The 12,595-nt window shown below is 46.6% G+C and overlaps 1 protein-coding gene across 8 annotated transcripts in view; it reads right to left on the bottom strand.

The window, feature by feature from the left end:
• The window catches only part of ATXN1 (ataxin 1), a 253,466-nt gene that overhangs the window by 220,315 nt on the left and 20,556 nt on the right, over nt 1-12,595 (bottom strand). For 3 of the 8 annotated variants that reach the window (XM_076330583.1, XM_076330579.1, XM_076330582.1), the window contains exons 1-2: nt 8,114-8,399; nt 1,659-1,779 (exon numbers count right to left, since the gene is read on the bottom strand). The gene's annotated coding sequence lies outside the window, so the exon portion shown is untranslated. Of the gene's footprint in view, nt 1-1,658; nt 1,780-5,963; nt 6,085-7,174; nt 7,241-8,113; nt 8,400-8,623; nt 8,777-9,368; nt 9,551-12,595 lie in introns of those variants that run through there. The other 5 variants (XM_076330580.1, XM_076330581.1, XR_012994672.1 and 2 more) reach the window with 5 other exon arrangements.

Genomic DNA, 12,595 nt, shown 5'->3' with positions numbered 1-12,595 from the left:
GACATGCCTCTGCACCAGACTTAACTAGGTTATATTTTTTATCCAAAATGTTTGCTTAATGTCTAATATATTCTTTCTCATGCAATCGCAGGAAATGCCAGATGCTAAAATATTCGAGGTGACTTAGCAATACATTGTGGATAACACAATCTGATTATTCATGGGATTTGACCAATACACTATAAACGATTACTTCTTTTAATTAAGAGATATAAGCCTTTCCTGTATTAATCACTTCTGCAAATAAATACGATTTCATACAACCCAAGCTAATTCTGAAAAAAAAACCGAAATGCTTTATGGAAATGATAATATCATAACAAAAAGCTTCCTCCTATTCGATCTCCCAAGTCAATAGCTGCTACCAAGTCAGTTTTCTTCCAAAACGGAAAGACAAAATATGTCAGCACACAGGCACTTTGTCTGGTTTTTCACTCTCAAGAAATTCTTATTGCTCCAAAGAGATATAGCGGTTACAATCCACTCCCACCATCCAAGCTCATTTGTAAACCGTAACAGGCACGTCTTTGCATGTAACTACTTGCTTAGACAACTTCCCTTTAAAGCACAGCACCCTTCCCTGCAGCCGCAATAAAATGTAAATTATGTGCTCCATACTTTTCTATGACATGCTGTATACATTAAAAAGTTCTTCTGCAATGGAGACCTTCTGATCAGCCCCTCATAAACAGAGAGCTATAGTAATTACGTTTTCTGGCTGTAAATTGAAAAAAAAAAATCCTTTGATTTTCCGCAAGTAACCACTACCTACCTTTCATTTTCTTTTATTTAAAGACACAGGCAATTTTCTTACGATCCTTTACCTTTTTTTTTTTTAAGCGTTAGCAGTATTGCCAATCCCAAGCACTCAAAAATCATGTAACAGGTCCAAAAAACCAGGCTGGCTTAATGACAATCAGATTAAAGAAATAAAATAAAAATTTATGTTCTTTTTATTGGCAGTATGATTGTTGAGCCTTGAGATTTGGTTTTTTCAAGGTATTCTCCACAACCATATGGGAAGGAGAGAGAGGAGAGGGAGAGCAGACTGACGTATGTGCACTATTACATCCTGTTTGGCTACAGCATCTCAGGGGAAAAAAAAAAAAAAAAAAAAAAAAAAAATCAAAAGAATTGAAAACTTTCCTCAAAACAGTAAAAGACACCCAGACACATCAGTAGTGACTTGTTATCCTGGGAAGTATCCTTATGCCAGACAAAGTTTAGTGCACAGGAGGAACTCAGGACACTGTAAAAGTCAAGCAGGCTGCAAGCAACAAGAACCACTGAAAACATTCATAGAAGTGCAGGAAGGATTTATACAATTTTACGCGTGGCATTTTACAACAAAAGTCAAAGCCTGTAAACTTTTCCATTCATACTATCATCTTTTAGTAACTGAATATGCTCTGACCTGAGATGAGCATAAAACCACTCATCTGGAACCCGCTGTCCTGTAAGTCACCAAACTGAGTCACCAGAGTTAATGGAATTTTTCTGATGAGAGTTTCTCAAGGACCTCTACTGCCAGGCAAGGGAAGTACAAATGTAGCACGGGTAGGTAATTGTACAGACACCGGTAAGGCGTCCACACTGATTAAAGCCCAGAGCAGACAGCGTACACTTGTTAGAGGAAATAAAAAGCATTATATTCTCACCTTATTGGCAGTGCATATCTGTATGGTGAAGACAAAAGTGAAGGTGGTCACTGTCTTACAGGGGTCAAGAATAAATTCACAGCTTGTATTGCTTGCCCATGTGGCTTGGCCTGTGATGTGACTGTTGATCCAGGAGTTGAGGAGATGGAAACCAACACAGAAAGAAACAAAAAAACACAGTTAAGAGTCAAACAATTTACAACATGCTACGACATCCCAACGAAGACTGAGAGGGACTGCTTTTGCTATCACTCAAGCACAAATAAACTATAGATTTAATCCTGCAGACAGAGCACACGCAGTAGAGAGCAGAGCCCATTTATTCAAACTGAGTGCTCTTTTCCTAAACATGATCTTAATGAGGTAAAGAATCATAAGCGAGCTGAGATGACTGTCTTCACTGCCAACAGAACATATTTTATCTGAGGAGGGGCATCATCCAGAAAACATGCTGCTGCAACTACTACTATTACATGAAAAATCATCAGCTTTGGGAATGTGACGTTACCTTGTACACTATTTTGTCATTAATGGTGGCATGCTAGAGTCGATGCATATTACTGCAAATTCCCAAATAATATAAACAAAGGAAAATTCTACCAATGTGATTTTCTTTTGCTATTTCTGTATTTTTGCTCAGTAAAATTACGAAGAGCCAGCATTGACTTTCCGCTGACATCACATATTAAACAAAATACATTTTGTTTTTTCACTTGGAATCTCACCAAATATTTTTATCACTCTTGGGACAATAAAAGGATTTAGTGGGACCATTTCTCCCTCACTGAGAAGCATTTTTGTTGTTTCAGTTTATGAGCATACTTACTCATTCCTATTTATGGAAGGATTTACACACATACTTAACTCTAGATAGGTTCTTTAATCAATCCTCATTCAGCAAAACCCTCACTGGGACATGTACTGAAGTAACTTTGCAGACTGGGACCAATGCACACACACAGATTTGCATGTGTTGTACAACCATCTCAGACTACCTCAGCTTTGAGTTAAAAAAAAAAAAACAAAAAAACAAACCATGAAGGATTACATTCTCAACGCAGGCACTAGGATCAAAAAGGAATTCTGGACATCGATCCGGTTTTTGTCTTTTTGCAAAAGTCAGGAGTCTGCAAAGTTCCTTACATTTTAAAACATTAGTCACGTATCAGCTCAGCCAAAACCAAGTAAAACTTCTTTATATAAAGAATGTGAACCACTAAACAAGACTCCAAAATACAGTGCCTTTGTCCAAATACCTATTTATTTATCGCACTTAGAGTCTTGCATAAAAGGAAAATGAAAGGATGAGGTCAGGATTTTCAGTTTGCAAAGCTTAGGCTATTGAAGTCACTGAAACATAGCATGTCATTTCTTTGCAATGAAATATGTACCTGTGCCAAGCCTGTCGTACTTCTGTTTCTCATGCTAATTACATTTTTGTTAAAGCAGAGTTGATTACAGCAGTCTCAGAAGAGACCTACAACTAAATCTGTTATCTGCACTGTGAACTGTACACGCTGTACCTGTACAGTCCTCCAAAGCAGGCAAATCATTCACGACCTGTATGCTTAGCTAAGGCTGTCACACAGCCCGACTTCTCTCAAGCGGCATCCGCGTGAGCTGCCTCACACGCTGGAGTAGGTCTGCAGCCAGCCAGTCCTTCAAGACCATCTATGCGATTCTGACACGCATTTCCTTTAGAGCCTGCCATACTTTATTGCATTTCCCCTTCAATTAGTACACCACAGCAAAAGCAGCACACTCTATGAACAATGGCAATGATAATCCTGACTGCCATCTACTAAGATGTGCTGCTAAACTTCAGCAAGGGGAAAATTAGGCCTTGATTTTGTTTTACTAGCCACGTTACTAAAACAATTATTTTTAAATTCTAATGTTTAAATCCTTAGTTGCTTCTCAGGTGACTGCATTTAAGTGCCTATTTTCTTAATTAACAGGAAACTAGGCCACTGGATCTATTACATAAAATTTTTGTTAAATGAAATTCCAGGTCTCTTGTAAACGTCTTCTAAAACAAGACTAGTTTTTTCAACCTTTCTAAATAAATTCAATCAGGCCAGAAGGGCAAGGGAGAAAAGTTGCACTGTTTATTTTCACAAGGTCTTTTAACTATGTATATATGGCCTTTTTGAAAGTAATTACTTTCTAATGCTCTTAGTCACACAGGTAATTTGTCTTACAATAAAATATGTATAAGCAGCATGCGGCACACAAAGGCTTGCTCTACAGGAGTCGTCCTGCGCGCGATTATTCCACTCTCTCCAGCCCATCCTCCCAACAGGCTCCTCTATTTCAAGCCACCTCCTCAGTATGGAGGCCCAAAACGGAGGCAGTTGTGCGGAGCAGAAGATATTCTCTCCTAACAAGAAGGGCGAGTTAGTCGCAGCACTGAAAAGCTGTCCTTTGGGTGTAGGAAACTGCCCGCGAACTCCCTGTCCCCTTGCCCCTCTGAGGAGAAACACCTCTGCTCAGCAGGCAGGCTGAGACCTGCAAACTCATTACACCGAACCCGAGACCACCAGCTGCCTGTCACTGCAAGAACTGAACCCACCGACAGGCATTTCTCATTACCTCCTCCAGCTCCGGCGCTTTACCATCAGAGCGATTAAAATATCTATTTTACTGAGATATTTCTGGATTGCATTATGTTCCAGCCTGGTACTACAAACACTCGGGAGCTGTGGGTGCTGATGATTTCTCATCATCGAGACACGAAGTCTTCCGGGCCAAGTTCAATATTAGTGTAAGTGCACGCAAGATTAGTGACTGGAATAGGGGTGTCAACCAGTTCTGCAGACGCTTAATGCAGCTCCTTAATCAGGCAAAAATCCTATTTAAGCCCACCGTGCTTTCTGCCGTAAAAAGATACAGAGAAAACAACACTGATACGCAGATCACTTTCTGAGCTCTGTTACTCTACTACATGCCTGGATTAAGTCCAATAAATGGAGTTATTCTAGATATACACCCATGTAAGTGGCTCACAATCCCGTCCCCTGGAGTCACTCCAGATTTATGACATTAGAACAGAGTGCCAAATTTGGTGCCTTTAAAAAATTATACCTACATTTGTGAAAAAGTGGCTCAAAAGAGTGGTGTCCAAACACTGGGAATGAAGACAAATATACATTCCTCGGTTAAATACATTTTTAAGAGCAGTATGCAGTTCGAAGCTAATCAGACTGTGTATTTTTTCAAGGTATTACTAACTTTGTGGCAGAAAGTCTCCTGCTCTATGGCTGTAATATTTTGATGGGCACAAATGAAAAAAAAAAAAAAAAATCCAAAGACATACCAATATCGGAAACGAGTTATTTACTGATGAGAAAATTGTTTTTAATAGTATATACTTAAGTTTTTTATCAAGAGAAAATGAAGTCAGCTTTCACCTAAAACACAAAAGGGCCTAGACCTTGCTAAGAACTATGAAGAGACTTTTAACAAACCCAAGTGACGATAATGATATCGGGTATCACCGATTTTAATTTTACTGGGCAGAAGGTGTAAAGTACAGCACACGAGCGGAGAATAACAAGCCTGTGGCCTAGAATATGCACGCTGGAATGGGAACTGTCACAAACACCATTACAGCCACCAAACAGTTAAACCAGCCAGGGGAAAAAAAAAAAAGGAAAACTCCGAAGAAACTTTTATGCAAGCTTTGACAAGCCAAAAGCACTTTTACAAAGTACCACAGCTTTGTTAATTCGCTACTAACAAACGCAAGCGGAACCGACGATTTGGCTAACCTGCGAAGCGTGCCACGCACCGTCCCACCCGCCTGACACTACAGTAGGCAAAGAACACCCGCTCCCGAGAAGTTCAGCCGTTGGGAAACCACCACCGGCATCCTTCAATTTTCGGCAAGCCCGGGGCGGAGGCCGTGCCGGCCGCACACCACCACCACCAGCACGGCACACGCGGGGCCGGCGGTAGCCCGGCGGGTCGCCCGCCAGCCGCAGGCACACCTGAATGGACGGCGAATACCGTCTGTTACCATGGCAGCCCGATCTAATTACACGACTGATCGGGGCTGGAGTAAGCGCGCTGAAAGCCTACACCGCTGACATGTCGCTACATGATGAGAGAGACAGGCGGGCAGGCGAGCGCGGGGGAAAATCTACCGACCTCTGCCGTATGTAAAAAATGAGGAGGTTACCGCCGCCCTTTAAAAAAAAAAAAAAAAAAACCAAAAAAAAACCAAAAAAAAAACCCTGCTGCCCGTAAAATACCGGGCCGGTTTTACGAACAAATTAGGCGCAATAACGTGCAATTACAACTTACTATTATCTCGCAGCATCGCAAAAATAACTACGGCGTAATATTTTCCCCGGCCATTCTCAATTTCCTTCTTCCCTCATTCATAACCCTCGCTCCGTATGATAAAAACTGAACCGTCTCCATCACCCGAACAGAAACACGTTAACGGGAAGCCGGGATTTTCCTTCAGGGGAAGGCTTCGTTCGAAACTGAAATTAAAAGTCCTTGACTCCTCGGTGCGTAAGCAGAGTAACTCGCCATGCCTGACCACATCTGACACGTAAAGTAACCATTACTGCATAAAATACATAACCATGAGCGCTAAAGGTTAAAGTGTAACCCGCGTTACAAAATACGGATTTCTTTTACCATATGAAAGGGAAAAGGTCTCCGGCAAAGGTCATCTACCTGCACCCTTGCCGATCTGTACACAGAAAACATTTCTAAGGAGGAAGGGTTTACAAACACGGATTTCTTCGCCTGGGCGTAACAGGAACGCTTAAAATTTTTCCCCAATTCTATCTGGAGTCCGGGCTCACGGGGGAGAGATGCCGCTCGGAGGAGTCCCTATTACACAGCATACGGTAAACAAAATAAAAATAGCCCGTCGCTCTCGTTATCTACACGGTGCATTATATAACGGGCTTCCGACTTGTTTTCTTTTCTATTATTACTCTTCAGTAATTCCTCCTCTTCAATAACATGTAAATCGCTCCCAATTCTGTCATTTTATTATTATCGCTATTGCTATTGCAGTAGGAGCTAACGTTTTCCAGCATGCTTTAATTTAGACTTTAATATTCTCAGGAATTGCATGGACGGATTCAGCACCCACAAACATACAAGGGTCATTTATTTGTTTTCTGCCGGTAAATTACGATGCCTTAGGCGAAAAAAAAAAACAAAAAAACACCCAAAAACCAACCCAACCCAAACGCCCACAACCCAGCCACCAGCCCGACCCAAGCAAACCCCGAGGCGGAGGGGGGAGGGGGGAAGGGGGTAGGCGAGCGGCAGGAGGGCAGCGGCCGCCGCGGGAGGCGACCGGAGCCCCGGGGCGGCGGCGGCGGCGGGGAACCCCGGCCCCGCTCCCTGCGGGCGCCTCCGGACGCCGCCGGCCGGACCCCGCGGCTGCGGGGCGGCGGTCCCCCATCGCCCCCCTCCCCCCGGGCCCTCCCGCCCCGTCCCTCCGCCGGCGCTGCCCCTCCCACCCCCGCTCCCCCGGCCGGCAGTACCGGGTGGCGTCTGCAGCCGGCCTGGGCCCTGAGTGAAGCGGAGCGGGGCTGCTGCCGGGCACATCCCAGCCCCAGCGCCGCCTCCTCCTCCGCCGCCGCCTCCTCCTCCTCGCTTCATTCACCCTCCGGCAGCCGCCCAGCCCCGTACTACATACGCCGTGCGGCGGCGACCGGCCCTGCCGGTACCCGGCCCGCCCGCCCGGCCCCACGCTGCGCTGCGCCCCGCCGGGCCCGCCCGGCGTACGCGCACGGCCCCCCCGCACCGCGCAGCCACACGCACGCACACACACACCCCGTGTCGCCACACGCACGGCACACCGCACACACACGCAAACACACACACGCACAGGCACCGCACACACGCGCAGTCTCACACACACCCCGAGGCCGCCGCACGGGGGGCAGCCGCGACTCGCAAAATGTCCACCGTCCCCGCGGCGACCCACACCCCGCCCGGGCCGGGGGGGTGAGAAAGGAGGAAGGAGCCGGGGGGAGCACTGGGACGGACGGGGGGACAGGGCTGTACGAGCGGCTCCTTCCGCGGGGCCGCCCCGGCCCCACCGCCCGGCCCCGTTCCCCCGCTTCCGCGGCGGGGCGCACCGTGTCCCCGCACCCCCGCTCCGCTCCCTCCGCCGGCGCCCTCGGCCATTTCGCGGCCGCCCTCCCTCCCCTCCTCCTTCCTTCCTTCCCTCTCCCCCCCCCGGGGCCGGGCCCGGGCCCGCGACGGCAGCGCTTGCGGGCCTTGCTGTGGCGGGCCGGGGGCGGCCTCAGCGAGGCGGGCTGTAGCCCCGCGGCGGGGTGGGCAGTGCGCTCCCCTCCCCCCCCGGCCCCGTGTTTTTCCAGCTGGAAATCGGCGGCGGTTTGCAGTCTAAACAAGGGAAGAAGCCGGGGGGGGGGGGGGGGAGGCAGAAAGCAGAGGAGGAATAAAAAGCCACTTACTGTAAAGTGTCAGTGGAGGTGGGGTTGGCGGGGGGGGGTCAGAGAGAGACTCGCACACAAATGTCTTCCTAGCTGATCACGGGGCTTGGGTCTGCTTTTTTGTTTGTTTGGTTTTTTTCCTTCCCCCTGCAGTGACACAGGTCCGGGATGTCTCCACCACTGTAGTAGAAATGATGTCTGCGGTACAGCGCTCGCTCCCTCTCCTCTCTCCAGCATGTAAATGGGTAATAGAAGCCAAATATGGAGCAGTTGGCTGCCTCTGCAACAGCTCAAGGATCCTACTTCATGCAAAAGGGGGGGGGGAAGGGAGGAGGAGGAGGAGGCAAGGCAACACTCTGGCAGGCGGCCAAGAGAGCCACACAGATTATTGCATACGCACAGCACCGCCGGGCCAAGGCGGCCTTAACCCTTTGCGGGGCCGCCGCACGCTGCCCGGGGGCGGCGGCGGCGACGGGCCCGGGGCGCGGGCGTGGGGGGGGGGGGGGGGGGGGGGCTCGCCTCGCCACTTACCTCCTCCTCCTCCTTGTAACACTTCAAAGGCCAGGCTGGCTCTCTACGGCGGGATTAATCCCTGCGCACGCCGCTGTTCCACAGAAGTCCCCGCTCCTGTGGCAGGCTGCGTCGCGGGGATCTCAAAGCACTTCGCAGGCGGAAAGAAATGAGCTGGGGAGGGAAAAAAAAAAACCCAACCCCAAACCTATATTGTTTAAGGGGGAAAGAAGAGACAGCTAGCGAAGCGTGCTGTCCTTCAGAAATGGTAGGGAATGCTGGTTTAAGGGATGCATGAAAATCAGTTGCTCAGTCAAGGCTGGTCTGTCTCTCTAAGGGAGGAAATAAAACTGCTGTAAGCCAGGGAATGCTCTGAAGCAGCCTCTGCGAGAGTCAGAAGAGGGTGATTTTATTTAAGATGCCATATTGCATTTCGCTGTGGAGAACTGCGAAGTGATTTACAGCAAGAGCCTGCATCCCACTCCCTTTTTCTGAATTAGTTTTATTTATCCGGATCCTTGGCATATGCTTGAGTTGCTTTGTAGAAAGTACCTTCCACTTCATTCAGACCAAAGAGGCTCTGACTCATACCGTCACTGAACTACAAGACAGGCAGAGCTGAACCACGCATGTTTGGGTACTAACTCCCTCTGGATTCCTTAGCACGCATTTCATCAAAGATCCCCTCGCATCTCTCCCAGCTGTACGCAGACCGCTGTGAGCCTCTCCCAAACTTCCCCCCCCCCCCCCAACTAAGGCAACTTACACTTGCCTGGTGCTCCAGCATTGGCTTGTTACTCTCTTGCTTCTCTCAACACGGGGCTCTGCAGTGCCATAAGCTGCACTGATGGGCAAATAACAAGCATGGATGCAAACTGGAGACCAGAGAAAATATCCTCCTTCTGGACTGGCTCAGTCTGGTCTTCAAGTCTTAGAAGAAAAGACAAAACATCAAATTATTACCAAGCCAGGTACAACTTGGAGAAATAAAACAAATTATGGAAGCAATGAATGGGAAGAATACAGCCAAAGGACAGCGGGCTGCTGTGCTTGCATGCAACCTGACAGCGGTCCGTAAGGAGCCATTCACTCTCTGCTTTGGCATCAGGAAGGGAGGTAGAGCCTATCCCCACCGCAAGGACATTGCAAAAAACGTTGCATAAATACCAAAGGCCATTATGTACCAGCTCCATGGAGCTGGACACTGTGGGGTCACAGGCCTCAGAAAGGCCTCAGATGTGCACTTACTGCAACATGACCATCCAGACCAGGCTGTTTATTGCAGCTTGTACCAATTCACCACAACAATAAGCTCCAAGGTACCGGGTTTCTAGTGCAGGTATATCTCCTATATGTCCGTTATATATTAGCATTAGATTTTAGCATTAAATCTAGCATTAGAGTTGAGATGCAAAGTACCCTAGGACTCAGCCTGTCATTACGCAGATCAGCAAAGTAGTCCCTTCTATAAATGACTGTACTAGTTCACCATAATTGCTAAAGAATGTAATAATAACATTGTAAGCTGCAGTGCTCTTGATTTAGAGTTGATACTGTAATATAGACTAGTTTTATGAAACATAAGGATCTTTTACCACAGCACCTTCTGCATCTTTAGTTCAGGTTCACTATGAAATCCAACATCATTTTCCGTTCTAGGAGTGGTCTAGGGACAGAAGCAGCAACAGGCCAAGATGTCTGGACAAACGTGCCACTCAGCACTACGAGACAGTGAATCTACAGCAGCAAAGCAGACAGCAAAATTATCTTCACCCAGCTAATGCAAGGTTCATTGATTTAATAAAAGGAACCAAGGGAGAGAGCCAGAGACTGGAGATTACTGAAAATCAAGTGAAAGCCCCGGAGAAGCTGCAACCCCATCATCAGGGTTCAATTCTGAGTACGCGGCATTCTCCCGTCTGCCACCTTTTTTATTCCAGTTGTACAGAATGTTACCTCAGGAGAAAGGAATCTTTCCTTCTCAAACGTTCACCTTGCCAAGAGGTGTGGCACATGCAGAGAAAGAGAAGACACATTCATGCTGAAGCAAGCTTTGGGCAACTTTCCCTTCTGCAGCAGGCTCATGTAAGAGGCTTGTGTATTCGTCCACTCTGGCTATGGTGTTTGCCACAGGACCTGCATTTTTTGCCACACTCCAGGCTCTAGGCTTTTACATGTTCGTCTATGTTTCTGCTTCAGAGTTGAAAGGAGACCCCTAAAATGTAAGTCCATTGTAAGTCAAAGTAATATTGTTTTCCTGAGCCACCAGGCAGCCTTAACCCATAGCTTTGGGAAGCGCCACAACTGCCGCCAGCTACATCAGGTTCATAAGCCATTCCTCACCTCTGTTTTGACTTGATATATGTTGGTTGCATTAACAGACCAGAGATGAGGGGACTATGCCTCCACGGACATTGCCTGACACACAGGATATACTACCATGTCACAAGACGTCCTTGTGCCTCTGCAGCTCCCCTGCTGAGGGCCTATACTGCGGCTCAATACATTCCCTCCACAAAGAATACCACAAAATATGGAGGCGCTGGTGAAGGCAGAGGGGGTGGGAAACAGCACCTGAACACGACCTTTGCTGAATGGCCGGGACAGAGGTCTCTCAGTATCTATTAAGGCAGTGCAGCCTATTGACCCAGAAGAGCAGAACTAAGCCAGAAGAGAAAGTAATTTGCTGTAGAAAGTAGACGTGATTTTACCTGCCACCAAGATAGTTCAGACAACAGGAATAAAGAGAAGCAACTCAGCACTGAAGCAGTCAGGTCCTGCTCAAGGGCTACCCCCCACATACTTGCAGTGCACTCTCACAGCAGCTAAGAGCCACCCTAAACCCCATCACCTTGCCCCCTCTGAGGAAGGCATATAGCAAGGGGTGAGTACACAAAAGTAGCAGCAAACTTCCAAAACAAAATTCTTCCATTGCAGACCTTCCTGCCCCTGGGGAGAGAAGAGAGCAGAGATACGTGACAGATGCTAGTCAGGTGGTTGAGCGCAGTACGGACAGGGGCTCTGGCACCACAGTGGTGAGTGGGACACAAGAACCCACATCGACTCAAGCATTTTTATTTACTGCTGGTGATGTGCTGAAACTGATAGGACTCCCAGCTGAATACAGTCTTGACCAAAAGATATTAATCAATTTGACATGCAAGATGGGCACTGTCTAGAAGAAACTGTCTTTCAATCCGCTAGTTGTAATGTGTCATCTACACTGCATGTTTTATACAATTAATAGTATCTATGAAAAATGGGAGAATAAGAGGCCTAAGAAGTTGGATTTTTCTTTTTTTTAAATGTTCATATTCAGGGAAATCCAGCGATTGACGATGTATCGAGTGTGAAAAGTAATTTCACAATTATTGATCATTACAGTCTAAGCCTTCAATTTGTCATAAAATGACATTGTTGGTCTCATTACAGCCTCTAGTGGACAGTAGTAATCCACTTCACAGACCTGTCATCCAAATTGCTCAAATGACAAGCGTTACCAAGGTGGAGGTTACTCTGAGAGAGCATGAACATACAGTCACTCTTATCCCCTGGCAAAAAGGATTTTTTAATACAACCAAAGGTTTGTTGTCATTGCACGTAAGGTGCTTTGCTTTACACTTCGGGTATTAACACTGGCTTGTAAATAAACAGAGAACTTCTGCTATTCATTTCAGTTTCAGACAGCTTTCATAAAAACTAAATTCATCTCAAATATTTTTATAACAGAAAATATTGGTTGCCATGTTTTTGGCTTAAGTAAAATGTTTTTATTCCAACTCAGAATCCACCGACTGTCCAATCCACCTCCTATCTATTTATAGCCCTCTCGCATTCAGATAATTTTTGCTAATGCAGTTATTTTCATTATTATTTCAGACATATGCAGCTGATTTAAGGTATTTTAACAGCTTTAACAAATGAGAAACTATAATTTGGATTACAGCTGGCTAATTAAGGTATGCTTTCCTCAGGGAAGTTAAAAACGTACAC

This window comes from Aptenodytes patagonicus, chromosome 2 (assembly GCF_965638725.1).
Source record: "Aptenodytes patagonicus chromosome 2, bAptPat1.pri.cur, whole genome shotgun sequence".
Classification (NCBI taxonomy): domain Eukaryota; kingdom Metazoa; phylum Chordata; class Aves; order Sphenisciformes; family Spheniscidae; genus Aptenodytes; species Aptenodytes patagonicus.
The sequence above is the reverse complement of the archived record's forward strand: the minus strand, read 5'-3'. Positions and strand labels throughout refer to the sequence as shown.